Here is a 14,952-nt window from a genome sequence, read left to right as displayed (position 1 = left end):
ATAATTCCTAACGTACTATGTACTATTCGGACACGATTTGGACCTATGCCTATTGAATCAGCAAAATGATCTGTATCCATAATCATCTTAAACAATACGTCATCCTAAATTAATGGCCGTCACCTGTAGCACCAGTGTAAAAGCAGTATGCTGTAAACCTTCAGCAGCTCATCTAATTTAATGTTTCATTTTTTTACCGGAAATGTGTCACCAAAAATGTTATCTGCCATTTTAGGCTTCGTTCACATCACCGTTCAGCCTTTCCGTTCTCCTGCTCCCTTTAGGAGCAGGAGAACGAAAAGGACGGAAAAGGCACATAACTGATGCCAAACTGAGTCAAACGGAGCCCTTAGACTATAATGGGGTCCGTTATGTTTCCGCTCAGAAGATGATTTTTAAGCAGAGACAAAAGTTGTGCATGCAGGAGTTTTGTCTCCGCTTAAAAATCATCTTCTGTGCGGAAACATAACGGACCCCATTATAGTCTATGGGGTTCTAAGGGCTCAGTTTGACTCCGTTTGGCATCAGCTATGTGCCTTTTCAGTCCTTTCCGTTCTCCTGCTCCTGAACGGAGCAGGAGAACGGAAAGGCTGAACGGTGATGTAAAATGAAGCCTAAAGCACATATCCCTTTTTCCTAATCCGTTTTTATTTTCTGATTACAGATATTTTTATTCTATTTTCTGAACATGATTATGGGCGCGGCCATCTTGCTTGAGCTGTTCTTAACAGCATTTAGAAAGCATTAAAGGGATTCTGTCACCTCCCCTAAGCCAAAAAACGATTTTAAAGCAGCCATGAAGCACAGCTTACCTGGATTAGGCTGTGCTCTTTTATCTTGTAATCCGTCCAGCAGTTACTGCAAAAAACGACTTTTATTGATATGCAAATGTGTCCTGAAGGTGCCCAGAGGGGCGTTTTGTTCTTCTTAGAGAGCCCAGTACCGCCCCTCTTACAGTGCCCAGCCCGCCTTCCTTGCACTGTCTAACCGCCCCCAGCCTGCCACAGCCTCTCCACCCCCCTCCCTCACGCCGAACGAACTCTCGCACAGGCGCAGTACCCACTGAGGGCTGCGCCTGTGCGATCTGCAGGAGACTGAGGGCAGGAGCTTCATCCTCGTCACTGGGCATGCGCTGAGCCCAGTGACGTCCGATGCTCGCTCTTCCCTCAGTCAGCAGGGAAGAGCAAGCATCGGACGTCACTGGGCTCAGCGCATGCCCAGTGACGAGGATGAAGCTCCTGCCCTCAGTCTCCTGCTGATCGCACAGGCGCAGCCCTCAGTGGGTACTGCGCCTGTGCGAGAGTTCGTTCGGCGAACGAAAGCTTAGATCATTTTCTGATGCCCTTTAAGTCTTATTGTTGTATTAGCGTGTACTTACCATCAGTGATCTAAGCTTTCCAAGGACTCAGGTCCATTGCTGGGAATATGGAACAGTCAATGAAATCTGCTGGGAAGTTACTGGCCAAAAAGACATTTCGAGGAACTCGTTTAATTTTGGTATTAGCACATATGATATGTGCCAGTGTCACTGCCTTTATTGATTTTCTTTGTTGCAGGCTGAATACCGAAGAATTTTCATAAAAAAAACTAGAAAGGTAAAGAAAGATTCAGTGGCTGAGACATTTGACCAAGAGCTGAAGTCTCTATTATTGTTTGCATGGCTTAGTTTACAGGCACACAGGTAATACAGTCATTCATGTCAATGGGAAGAAGTCATCATATCCAATACCGTGCTGGGTGGCAGACCCATATAAACAATGAAAAGGACAATCACTACAGTCCTTTCAACCCCTTGAGATTTATTCCCTGCCCCCCTAGAGTCATAACTTTTTATTTGTCAATTCACATAGACATATGAGGGCTTGTTTGTGCAGTACTTGTATTTAAACTTTCTAATGGCACCATTTACTGTTGCATGCAATGTAGTGTGAATATGGAAAAAAATCATAAAAAAATGCAGTTTAATATTTAGTTTTTACAATGTTTTCGATGCAAACTGACCCATGCCCTTCATTCTCTTAGTCAGTATGATCACAACAATACCACATTTATATAAGTTTTCTTTCATTAAAGAAAAAAAAACTTTGGATTTTTTATTTTCTCTTTTCATCTTCATATCCTGATCCCATAACTTTTTATAGTTAGGTCTATAGAGCTGTGTAAGAGCTCATTTTTTGCAGGAAGATCTGTCGTTTTTATTGATACCATCGCAAAATGGCAATTTAGATTTTTTTCAGTTATACCATTCACAGTATGGTATAAATAGTTTCAGCATTTAGGGACACAGTGATGCTTATGATGTACTTTTATAGTTTTTTTTTTGTTATTGTGATACTGGGGAAAAGGGGGTGATTTGAATTTCTATATATATTTTTTCCATTTTGTAAAAGCCCTGTAAGCCCCACTTGCTGTTATCCTATGGAGCTCTGACCCCATAGCAACTAAAGCTCTGATACGCTGGGTTTCTTCAATGAGACTCAACACATCAGAACAAAGGAACGGCATGCCCGATCACTGGCATGGAAGCCGTTTCAGGCCTGGAAGCTAGGGTGCTTCCAGATTTTCAGCTCTCAGATGCCATGGTCACTTTTGACCACAGCATCTGAAGGGTTAAATTTCTGCGAACAGCATTACTGCCTATAGCAGACATTAGCTCCGTGGGTCTGCTGTTTAAAACAGCAGAAACCAGGCTGCTATGGCGCTTGCTGCACTCGCTAGCGGGCACCATATTTTAAGACCCAACTTCTACTGTCCATGGGGAAGGTCAGGAAATGGTTAAACAGCTGCCCGATGGGGGTGCTGAGAATCAGACCCACATCAATCTATGTTTTCTATTTGATCTTGAGTACTAGGTAAAATAAAAATATTGGGCAGATTTACATACAGATTTGTTACTGAGATCTCTGCCAATGATTTTTTTTCTATTCAGTTGAATGGAGTTATTTTTGTGTCAAACACATAAAGTTCTACAAGTCCATTCAGATGAATGGGGCAGACTGCAACAAATCTGTTGCTGCTTCACAAACATTTACTATATGAACATTTATTTTGGAACCTGATAATTTATTCTTGTGTTTTTAAAAGCTAGCCCCAAAAACCCCCCAGAAACTTATATATTTTCATGTTGTATTAATAATTGGCACATACCTATCTCCATTTCTAGCCCTACGAAACTGGTTTCCAATCAAACAAGATAGTAACTGCCCAGTTCTTCCCTTGGGAACTGAGGGCTCAGAGACTCCACCAACCCAGATGTCAATATTTTCCGGAGTTCCATACAAATCAATGAGCTTTTTGGCAACTTCCCGATTATTCAGCACAGCAGCTAATTCATCAACATCACGTGGTGCAGAAAGATTACAGAACCTTCTCCAAGCATTGTATCCTAGGAGGTAAAGAAATTGTAGAATTACTTCACTATCATCAGAGAAATATTATGGGATTGTGTGTCCAGTTTATTTACTGACTGTTTTTAAATAGTAATTGAAAAAGATCAATTTAAAGAGGACCTTTCACCAGAATAAAACTTCTAAAGTAACTATACAGGCATGTAGAGCGGTGCCCAGGGATCCCCCTGCACTTACTGTTATACCTGGGAACCGCTCTGTTCTCCCGTTATTGCCTCCGGTATCTTCACAGTTAGGCTCCACCCAGGGGAACCTGCCGTCGGCTCATTCTCCCATGTATGTATTCATGTAGCGCTGGCCAATCACAGCGCTCAGCTCATAGCCTGAGAGAGAAAAAAGCCTCTCAGGCTATGAGCTGAGCGCTGTGATTGGCCAGCGCTGCAGCATGGGAGAAGGAGGCGCCGGCAGGTTCCACTGGGTGGAGCCTAACTATGAAGATACCGGAGGCAATTACGGGAGAACGGAGCGGCGCCCAGGTATAACAGTAAGTGCAGGCGGGTCCCTGGGCGCCGCTCTACATGCCTGTATAGTTACTTTAGAAGTTATTCTGGTGAAAGGTCCTCTTTAATCAAAAAGACTGCATTTTTTTCTCTATGTGTGGACATAAGGGGTAAGGGGCTAATGTGTTCCCACCTACCTGGTAAGCCATGGTCTCTACCCCGTTGTATGTTAAAAGATGCTAGATCACGGCCAATGCTATTAACCACTGGAAAAAGACGTTCCCTCAATTCATCAACCATTATCTGATCCTGGCGGTTCAGTTTCGCTTTATTGACCATCGTACCCCTGAGTAAAGGATCAATTCCTCCTGCGGGCGTAATATAGGGTTGTCAGAAAAGTAGAGTAAGACTAAAAGGATTACATATACTGTACTATGTTGCACTATACAAATACTATAAATTCTACATAGTATGCAAAATGACAGAAATAGGTTATGATAGAAAAATAATTAATAGAGAAGTAGAAGTTACCTTGTCTCACTATTCTCCACGAAGCGAAAAATGTTTCATGAAGTGGGACAACTGGCTCGGGGCTGTATGGAGAGAAATCCTTTGCCAATCTGTAAATGAATGGCTGTATCATTGTGTGACCCATTCTGAAGGCAATAGTGAAGACATTTGATAATCTTGGGTCCTCATCTTCGTCATAGGATGTATAAGGAGGTAGAACTTTTGACATCTCACCGCCCAATAGTAGAGGCAGCCAGTCTTTGTATGTTATTTTCTGTTTAAAAAAAATATGCTTTAGTAAAAGGAAAATTCTCTGGCAACATAATCTATGGTATTTGATGGTATAATACTCAAAAATGATACTGCACCTGCAGGACTGCTCCTATTATCTTGCGGGTTTCTTGGTATAGCGTCTCTCCTGACCAGTGTGGGTTTAACTTACGCAACTGTGTAGCAATGCGGTTGTGCTCTCTCAAGAAAAGTGTATGGAATGTCGTCAGCATGGGTTGCTCGTTGGAACGGCTATCCCCTGAAAATAATAATCAAAACCATTGCAAAGATGAAGAAATATAACCAGATATATGGGGAGGACATTGATGACCCGTTCTCAGGATAGTGGGAGTCTGAGGCTGGGTTCACACCTGAGCGTTTTACAGCGCGTTCCTACGTGGGAGAAGAAGACACTGGCAGCTTTCCTCTATACCTATAAGGAATGTCAGCTCTGATCATGTCTATAATAATAAACTGGGCAGTTTCTTTAATAATCTATCAAGTTTTTTATATGAACATAGGCTGGTTGAGGTGCTGTACATTAAAAATGTGTATGTTGTGCGGTAAGACTACTGTGTTTTGTGCCACTTGTGCAGGGGGTGGGAGACTAGGGGCCCATCTTGCTCAGGGGCCCACCGGGGATTCACCTGTACACCTGTGGGCCAGTCCAAGCATGGGTACACTTAGAAATGCCACAAGCACCACAAAAAAACTTTCATAAACTCACCTGCCACGAAACACGGTAATCCCAATGTTGAGTTGGTCCTAGAACATTGGTCAGGTCCATTCCCACTAAAAGGCAGGTAGGGAAATCCATTGTCTGTGAAGTTCTGATTAACAGCCAAAAGACCCAGTTGGTTTGTCTTGTTTCGAAGCAAGGTGGCGAGATTCTGCTCACTTCCATACACCTGGCTTCCGTCAATGAATGAAGTCAGGCCATTCATTTGCTCACGCACGGGACTTGTCAGACTGCACACTGATGCAGTACGAATCATAGATATACATTCACTGCCATTGACATACCGAGGGTCAGTTGGTGGAATCTGGAAATATAAGCAACCGATAGTCAATGTAGAAATACAGTCAGTTCCATAAATATTGGGACATCGACACAATTCTAACATTTTTGGCTCTATACACCACCACAATGGATTTGAAATGAAACAAACAAGATGTGCTTTAACTGCCCGTTTTAGTTTGAGGGTACTTACATCCAAATCAGGTGAACGGTGTAGGAATTACAACAGTTTGTATATGTGCCTCCCACTTGTTAAGGGACCAAACGTAATGGGACATAATAATAATTATAAATCAAACTTTCACTTTTTAATACTTGGTTGAAAATCTTTTACAGTCAATTAAAGCGTGAAGTCTGGAAGGCATAGACATCACCAGACGCTGGGTTTCATCCTTGGTGATGCTCTGCCAGGCCTTTACTGCAACTGTCTTCAGTTCCTGCTTGTTCTGGGGGAATTTTCCGTTTAGTTTTGTCTTCAGCAAGTGAAATGCATGCTCAATCAGATTCAGGTCTGGTGATTGACTTGGCCATTGCATAACATTCCACTTCTTTCCCTTAAAAACTCTTTGGTTGCTTTTGCAGTATGCTTTGGGTCATTGTCCATCTGCACTGTGAAGCGCCGTCCAATGAGTTCTGAAGCATTTGGCTGAATATGAGCAAATAATATTGCCCAAAACACTTCGGAATTCATCCTGCTGCTTTTGTCAGCAGTCACATCATCAATAAATACAAGAGAACCAGTTCCATTGGCAGCCATGCATGCCCACGCCATGACACTACTACCACCATGCTTCACTGATAAGGTGGTATGCTTAGGATCATGAGCAGTTCCTTTCCTTCTCCATACTCTTCTGTTCCCATCACTCTGGTACAAGTTGATCTTGGTCTCATCTGTCCATAGGATGTTATTCCAGAACTGTAAAGGCTTTTTTAGATGTCGTTTGGCAAACTCTAATCTGGCCTTCCTGTTTTTGAGGTTCACCAATGGCTTACATTTTGTGGTGAACCCTCTGTATTCACTTTAGTGAAGTCTTCTCTTGACTGTTGACATTGACACACACACTCCTGGAGAGTGTTCTTGATCTGGCCAACTGTTGTGAAGGGTGTTTTCTTCACCAGGGAAAGAATTCTTCGGTCATCCATCCGTGGTCTTTTGAGTCTTATGGTGTTGCTGAGCTCACCGGTGCGTTCCTTTTTTTAAGAATGTTCCGAACAGTTGTTTTGGCCACGCCAAAAGTTTCTGCTATGTCTCTGATGGGTTGTTTTGTTTTTTCATCCTAATGATGGCTTGCTTCACTAATAGTGACAGCTCTTTGGATCTCATCTTGAGAGTTGACAGCAACAGACTCCAAATGCAAATAGCATACTTGAAATGAACTCTGGACCTTTTATCTGCTCATTGTAATTGGGATAATGAGGGAATAACACACACCTTTTATAATAAATTGATTGTTTTTTTTGATTATTGATTCTATTATATTGATTAAACATGCTGACAAATTACATCTTAGAAGCTAAGGCTTCATGCATAGGATTCCTATTCAAACTGCATGTGGCCTTTACTGTACCCGCAGAAATGTATGGAGGCAAACAGAGGATTACTTGTGTCAGATTCTATACAAATCTAATGACACATTATGGAGCTATTACCTGTAGATGCATTGCTGTCTATATGGCAGTACACAGACTCCATGTGGCTCAGTACTAGGAGCAGTATGGCCTCCATGCACATCTGTACCGGCTTCGTGCACATAGCTCTGATGAGAGTGTATGGGGTCCGTGTCAAACATGAAAAACTTGTCACTTTTTGAAAAATGTCCAGCACAAAAAGACAGATATATGTCAAATTCTTAAATATGTTTATATTATAATCTTACAATTTCATCAGTAAAATAACCTGAGCATTGATATGTGAATACGTCAATGAAAAAAGTCTTACCATCAAAGGGAAACAAGGGTATGTGTTGACGCAGCTCTTAGCACAATTCACATTTTGCAAAAATGATGAAGTTGTTGGTGTACCAACAGAGAGGTCAAGGTCATGATCCAACCACTGACCCCATTGCATGAACATAAGAGATCGACCGTCATCCAGTTTCAATGATTTCGTAGATAATTTAACAATTTGATTTGATACTTCACGTGCCTGTTGCAAAAAAAAGGCATTATGTTATAAGCATCCCAAATAGTGATGAAGTGAAGTGAACTTTGATACGAATTTCAGAGAAAATTCAATTTGCTGCAAAGCCGAATTTCCTTGTGCTTCATGGTAACGAATAAATTTTCCCTGAAATGGTGGTAAAAAAAAAAATCATGCTCGTCTCATCCATTTGATTGAAGATCCCGCTCAAAATCTTGCGCGCGATGACTTATGACGTCACCATGCCGGCCAGCATTATAATATAATCATATGCCACGTGAGATTTTGCGCAAGATCTTCAATCAAGATGGCCACGGCGGCCTCTTCGCACTCAAATGGATGAGGCGAGTATTTTTATTTTTTTCACTGATCAAGCTCTGAAAGCCCTAATTTTCGTTCTCAGATGCCGCGATCAGTGATGAACCCGGCATCTGCGGTATTCAATGATTGGGGCGTCACAATTGTCGTTCCCCGTCAATGCGCCTGCTACTCACAAGGAAACTAGTTAAGTGACAAAGCAATTCATCATGAAGCTAATTTCTTTGTGAAATTAAGTTTTCTAAACTTCGCTCATCTCTAATGTCATAGAATAATTCTTACCTCAATAACATCAACCTGTAAGTTTCCCAGTCTCATCAGGATAGGCCATCAATATCCGATATGTGGGGGACCAACAGCTTTTCAGGAGTAGCTCTGTCACGGGACATTGGCATGAGAACTACACAGCTCAATCTATTGTATAGTGTATGGAGCTGGTTACTGCCATTGAAGTGACTTGGAGCAGCGTTTTAGTAAACAGCAACATGTACTAGTTCCAGCGCCGGAGCCACTACAGAACAGCTGATATCTCAGGGATAGGCCATGAATGTAAAATGCTAGACAGCCCCTTTAGTAGACAAATCTCATGTTTCTGCAAATCATGGGCTGCAGCTGGTGAGCGGAGGGGGGGGGGGGGCACAGCACGTCCTCTTACATAATGCCATTACATTCACTTTACTGTGACAAATCAGCTGTTTCCAGCAAACTACATAAGCTTTAAAGGCATATTATGGATTCAAATAGAAATGATGGACCTCTCAAACTGTGTATATAATGGCTAGCCAGAAACAATGTAGTTGTAGAAGTAGTAAACCCCAAATTACTATGCAAGTTACTGAAAACACCCCAAGCCCTAATTCCATTCTTTCACCCCTGCATGGAAGATTGTTAGAAAAGAATGGATTCATAAAGGATTGGATCTGTCAAGGTAATCTTATCTCCATGTGGAGATACGTTCTGGACTGTACCTGTCACCGCCACTTCTGTGAGAAGGTCTGTTAGATGTTCTTCTCTACCTGCATGAAGTTCTTTGTTTTGGTTTCACTTTGTCATCTCCTTTCCTTCTCCCAGCTGTCACCTATTTGCACTGATTGTCTCCCTCCCATACTGCCTCACTTTGCGGTTTATACCTCTTCCTGGATTGTGTTCACTGCTAGAGGCTGCTTCCTCAGATAAGTCTGTTTCCTTTATTTGTGTTTCCTTGCTGGCTTGATTCTATGTGACCCTGACTCCGTCCGTATTTAGTGCAGGGAGCCGGTGGTCGTGTCCCCTCACTATTATAGGGTTTTCAGGTGTCACATAGTATGAGGTACGTGGACATGCAATCGTCTACCATAAAGACCTTTGCATGGGCATAGCAGTCAGGGAGAGCTCTAGGTTGTTGTTTTTTTAACTCGTTTTATTGCAGAGTAATATGACAAGTATGGCACATAGAAAACCACAGTGACCCTCGCAGGAGCCATTCATAAATGCAGATACAGTGCACAGTAGAGGCTACGGTAACATTTGATCAACCATGGTCGTCAAGGCACAGTATGCAGAGTAGCAACACAGACTGTACTATCATGGAACAGAGACATGCATGTACATAACACATACAGGCTAACACTATAAGCTTAAATAGGTCAGTCAAAGCTAACTATCAAGCCCAGCTACTTGCTATAAAAGGGCTAGCGAGAGCCGTCGGCCGCCTGGTACCGGCTCGAGTCGTGCATGGTGAGTGAGGACGAGCACCAGTCCCCCCAGACCCTGTCAAATTTTTGCGGGCATCCCCTATGCTTATAGACTGCAAACAAAAGAGGTGAGAGCGGACAACCCTGCCTGGTTCCTCTATGTAGAGAGATCTTTTCGGAGTGTGAGCCATTGAGCTGGATGCTTGCAGAGGGGTTATTATAGAGTATAGTGATCCATTTAATAAAATTAGGGCCAAATCCAAAGCTCCTCAGTACAGCTACCAAGAAGGGCCATTCTAGGGAGTCAAAAGCTTTGGCCGTGTCCAGTGAGGCTAAGGCCCACCTTTCACTCCCTGCAGAGCCTATCTGCGCAACCACCTGCGTTCTCCTGATGTTATCCGAAGTGGACCTTCCTGGCATAAATCCTGATTGGTCAGAGTGAATCACAGATGTTATCGCCTTATTCAGTCTGTTAGCTAATATCCTAGTCAGGATTTTATAATCCAAGTTCAGGAGCGAGATTGGACGATAAGATCCACAGTCCAGCGGGTCCTTGCCAGGTTTCAAAATCAAAACAATGGAAGCATCGTACATTGAATCTGGCAATGATCCGCCGGAGTGCACAGCCCCATACAACCTCAATAACTGTGGCGCCAGTTCCTCCTTATACCTAGAGTACACTTCCACTGGGATGCCATCAGGGCCCGGAGCCTTCCCAGAGGAAAGGTCCGAGATGGCTCTCTCCACTTCCTCCAAAGTGATGTCCTCTTCCATGATACCCCTATCCAGATCACTAAGTCAGGGATAGGAGACCTCAGTAAGGTAAGCCTCCAAGTCCTGCTCAGTATAATTTGCCGCAGACTTATATAGGTCCGCATAGAAAGCGTGGAGACATTTTAATATATCATGGACCGTTTCCATTATGCGACCATCAGTCTCCCGAAGACGAAGTACTGGTGGAGCCATAGTGTTAGCCCGCGCTATATGAGCCAGTAATTTCCCTGCCTGATTGCCTGTCTCAAACGCCTGCTGCTTTAGGAAAAAGAGTTTCCTCTTGCTTTTCTCTTCCAATTGCATAGTATATTGTCTACCTTTGGTCATCCACTCCACTCTATGCTCCTCCGTGGGGGACTCAACGAATACTCTCTCTGCTTCCTTACAGCTTGCAAGTAATTCCTCCTCTGTACGCTGCGCTTCTCTCTAGACATATGAAATGGAAGACTTGAGGCAACCTCTGAGATATGCCTTCAATGTCTCCCAAAGTATTAAGGGATCAGTGGAAGCAACCTGGACCTCAAAAAACATCTTTAGCTGATCAGGGACTCTGTCTGATGAGCCAAAAAGGGTGGATGCGCATTTTACTGCCTAATCCAGGAGAGTTAGAGGGTTCCAGCTCAGCCAGTACTGGGGCATGATCAGAGGGACCCTGCGGACCATGTCGAATGTCTACCAGGTCAGTGTAGGCTGTGGAATTGCCAAATAGGTAATCTATTCGAGAGAGGGCGCCCCGAGAGGGCGTGAAGCAAGAATATTCTCTGAGAAGTGGGTTCCTAGCCCTCCACATGTCTATCCACCCCATCTCCTGAGAAATCCTAGCAAGGGGCGTAGCCTCACCACTCATCCCCAGTCTATCAGTCCTACATCTAAGTCTATCCATGTCCTCGCTCACAACCTGATTAAAATCTCCCATACATAAAAATCGAGCATTGAGGTATTGAGTCACAAAGCCCACAACTGACTGCAACAGAGAGACAGAGGCAGGGGGTGAATTGTACAGGTTGATAATTACATAAGGGACAGAGTCGACATGGGCAAATAAGAAAATGTATTGACCTCCTGGGTCAATCATGGAGTGGTGGACCTCGCATCTCAAACTCCTATGAAACAGGAGCGCTACTCCCCTAGAATGTGTGCTACCATAGGCGTTAAATAGGTGCTGGGCCCAGGGTTTTTTAAGCCTATGTCCCGTTTCCGGGGTGAGATGGGTCTCCTGAAGTCCCAGAATGTGAGGACTAAAAGACCGCACCTGAGAGAACACAGCAATCCTCTTCTTTGGGTCTCCCAGTCCCCTGACATTCCACGACATAACTCTCAGGGGGGCCATAAGGACGCAAGATCTATATCCAGGACAAATAACCCCTCATACAATCCATGCCTCAACATTGTGCGCATCAGAATACGCCAATACAGCAACCTTACTGCAAAAAGGTGATAGACATCTGGCCATACTTGATAAGAGTATACATGAGCGTGCAATAAAAGAACACATAACAATAACATGAAAGACCTGAGTGTGTCAGGTACTGGACCAGCTAACTGAGTGGTCCTAAACTCGGGGACCTGCATGGCGTAGATGGTTGGTAATACCACACAGGTGATGCCCCAACCCTCATTACAACATAATCATGAAAACCGCTGCCATTTGCTTAATGGAGCGAAGCTCGATAACGCAGTGTCCTGCTATGCAGCCATAGAGCCCCCCATTTAGAAGGATTGCCAGCTTTTAAGGTCCAGAAACGTCATGGACTGCATAACACTTCACGGGAGGAGGATGACTCACAGAAACGTCATTAAGCTCTATTAATGCCCCTCTCAAATGGGGGAACAGGTAATACTTGCTGTGATAAAGGGGGCCAACTCAACGCAGGGGCGGACGTGCAGCCGCTCTCGAGACCCAGTCCTCAGCCTCTTTGAACCAGGCCTCCAGGAACGCTGCCGGATCTCTACCCTCAGTCTTCTCAGGTAGGCCCAGAATCCTCACGTTATTGCGGCGCGATCTATTTTCTAAGTCGTCGCATTTCTGCTGCTATTGATGGAGCAGGATTATAGAGGGTAAGCGGAGCTGCTCTCAAACGCGTGCTCTCATGCCGGCAGTTGGCCACCCCCAAGCTCTAGGGGTTTTATAGTGCTCATCCATATGCTCCTTAGTTTGGGATCAAGCGAGTCAGATGTTTGATTATAAGTTCCAGCTTTCTGCAACACCATCCGTGACAGTACCAGGGTAATGCTGGTACATAAAATAAGAATGCTGGGACTAGGTGAGACTATGTGTACATGGATTAACAACTGTCTCAGAGGAATTAATGGTCCATCTTCAGACTGTGTCACAGTCACCAGTGGGGTGCCACAGGGGTCAATATTGAACCCTGTTTTTTTTATATGTTTATTAATGAGGGTTGAGGGCTGAGGGTTTTTGCAGCAGAATTACAGTATTTGCAGATGATACAAAGTTCCTGCAAAGTGATCCACAAATAGCATGATAATATAGTATTGCAGAATATTTTGGGTAAGATTGAGGCTTGGGAAGAAGGATGGCAATTTAGAGGGGTTATCCAAGTTCTCCAACAGCCAGCCCATGTGCCGGACCCCTGACATCCAGTGTCTGGGGGAGCAGCCAATGGCAGGCGGGGACGAGGATGAGCCTCACTAGCGTCACCGGCGATGCTAGGGAGGCTCGTCCCCCCCTCCGACACCAGATGTTTTCATTCGTGTACAGGTAAAATCTGCAGCGGCTGTGTGGGGACCAGGAGCGGCGCGGGAAGCGGGGTAAGTATATTACATGTGAGTGACTCGGCACATAGTGGGGCTGTTTGAGAACCTGGAAAACCCCTTTAACCCCTTAAGGACGCAGGGAGTACCGGTACGCCCTATTTCCTGACTCCTTAAGGACTCAGTGCGTACCGGTACGTCCTAACTTTAAATCGGGATTCCGGCGCCGTGGGGGTTAATCGGAACCGGACACCGGCTGAAATCATTCAGCCGGCATCCTGTAACAACGCAGGGGGGGTCATTTGACCCCCGTATCGGCGATCGCAGAAAACCGCAGGTCAATTCAGACCTGCGGTTTTCTGCGTTTCCGGTCCATTCGGGTCTCCTGTGACCCGATGAACCGGAAAAAGACTGCGATCGGTGGCGTGATTATACACCACCAATTGCAGTACGAAGATTTGGAGAGGCGGTGCTGGCCCTGGTGCTGAACGCTGCTGTCCAGGGTGCTGATTCGTGCAGGGGAGAGAGGCGCGAGATTTAAACTTCCTCTCCCCTCCTCTTCCTGTCCAGCACCCGCACCGTGCAGCACCGTCCAGCACCAGCTCCTGCGTCCCCCTAAATCGGCATCCATCACCCTCCTGCACCCATCGCCATCCAGGTAGGTTAGGGTCAGTGAGGGAGAGGCACCGTTAGGCAGGGAAAGAAGGGAAAAGTTAGTTAGGAAAAAAATAAAAATAAATAACTTTTATATAAAACTTTCTGTGTTCCATCTCTCAGACCCCAGCCCCCCCCTGCCACAGTTTTTTTTTCAGTAACCCACTGGTGAATCTGATGGTGGAGCAGACGAATCTGTACGCCCAACAGTTCGTCGCTCAAAACCCGGTGGCTGGACGCCGGTCAGTGCAGCCGAGATGAGGACATTTTGGGGCCTCGTGCTGCATATGGGTCTAGTCCAAAAACCCAGTGTCAGGCAATACTGGAGTGGGGACGTCCTATACCAGACCCCACTGTACAGTATGGTCATGACACGTCCCCGGTTTGAGGCCATCCGGAAATGTCAGCATTATTCCGATAATGCAGCATGTCCCCCCCCGAGGTGATCCTGCCTATGACCGTCTGTATAAGATACGGCCGGTCATCGATCACTTAGGGGCCAAATTCATGGAGGCCTACGTACCTGGAAGGGAGGTCGCGGTTGATAAGTCTCTTGTTGCGTTCAAGGGGAGACTTAGTTTCCGCCAATATATTCACACAAAGCAGGCGAGGTATGGCGTGAAGCTATGCAAAATTTGTGAGAGTACCTTAGGGTACACTTACAAATTTTGTGTGTACGAGGGGCGAGATTCCCGTATTCAACCCCCAGAATGTCCCCCCACTCTGGGTGTTAGCGGGAAACTCGTGTAGGACCTTTTGTACCCACTGCTGGATAACGGTTACCACTTGTATGAAGATAACTTTTATACCAGTATCCCCTTGTTCAGGTCCCTTGCCGCCAGATCCACGTTCACTTGTGGGACCGTGCGGAAAAATCAACGCGGCCTCCCTGCCTACCCCCTCCAGGTACCTATCCCCAGGGGTGAGACCCGTGCCCTTACCAGTGGAAACCTGTTGCTGGTCAGGTATAAGGACAAGAGGGATGTCCTTATGCTGTCCACAATCCACGGTAACAGCACCACCCCCGTCTCTG

General features: G+C 45.0%; 1 pseudogene; it reads right to left on the bottom strand.

Annotated features, from left to right (window-relative positions):
- Positions 1–1,388: 1,388 nt before the first annotated feature.
- Positions 1,389–14,952, bottom strand: part of LOC122931697 — a 28,126-nt pseudogene continuing 14,562 nt past the window's right edge.

Source organism: Bufo gargarizans, chromosome 3, assembly GCF_014858855.1.
Source record: "Bufo gargarizans isolate SCDJY-AF-19 chromosome 3, ASM1485885v1, whole genome shotgun sequence".
Classification (NCBI taxonomy): domain Eukaryota; kingdom Metazoa; phylum Chordata; class Amphibia; order Anura; family Bufonidae; genus Bufo; species Bufo gargarizans.
The sequence above is the reverse complement of the archived record's forward strand: the minus strand, read 5'-3'. Positions and strand labels throughout refer to the sequence as shown.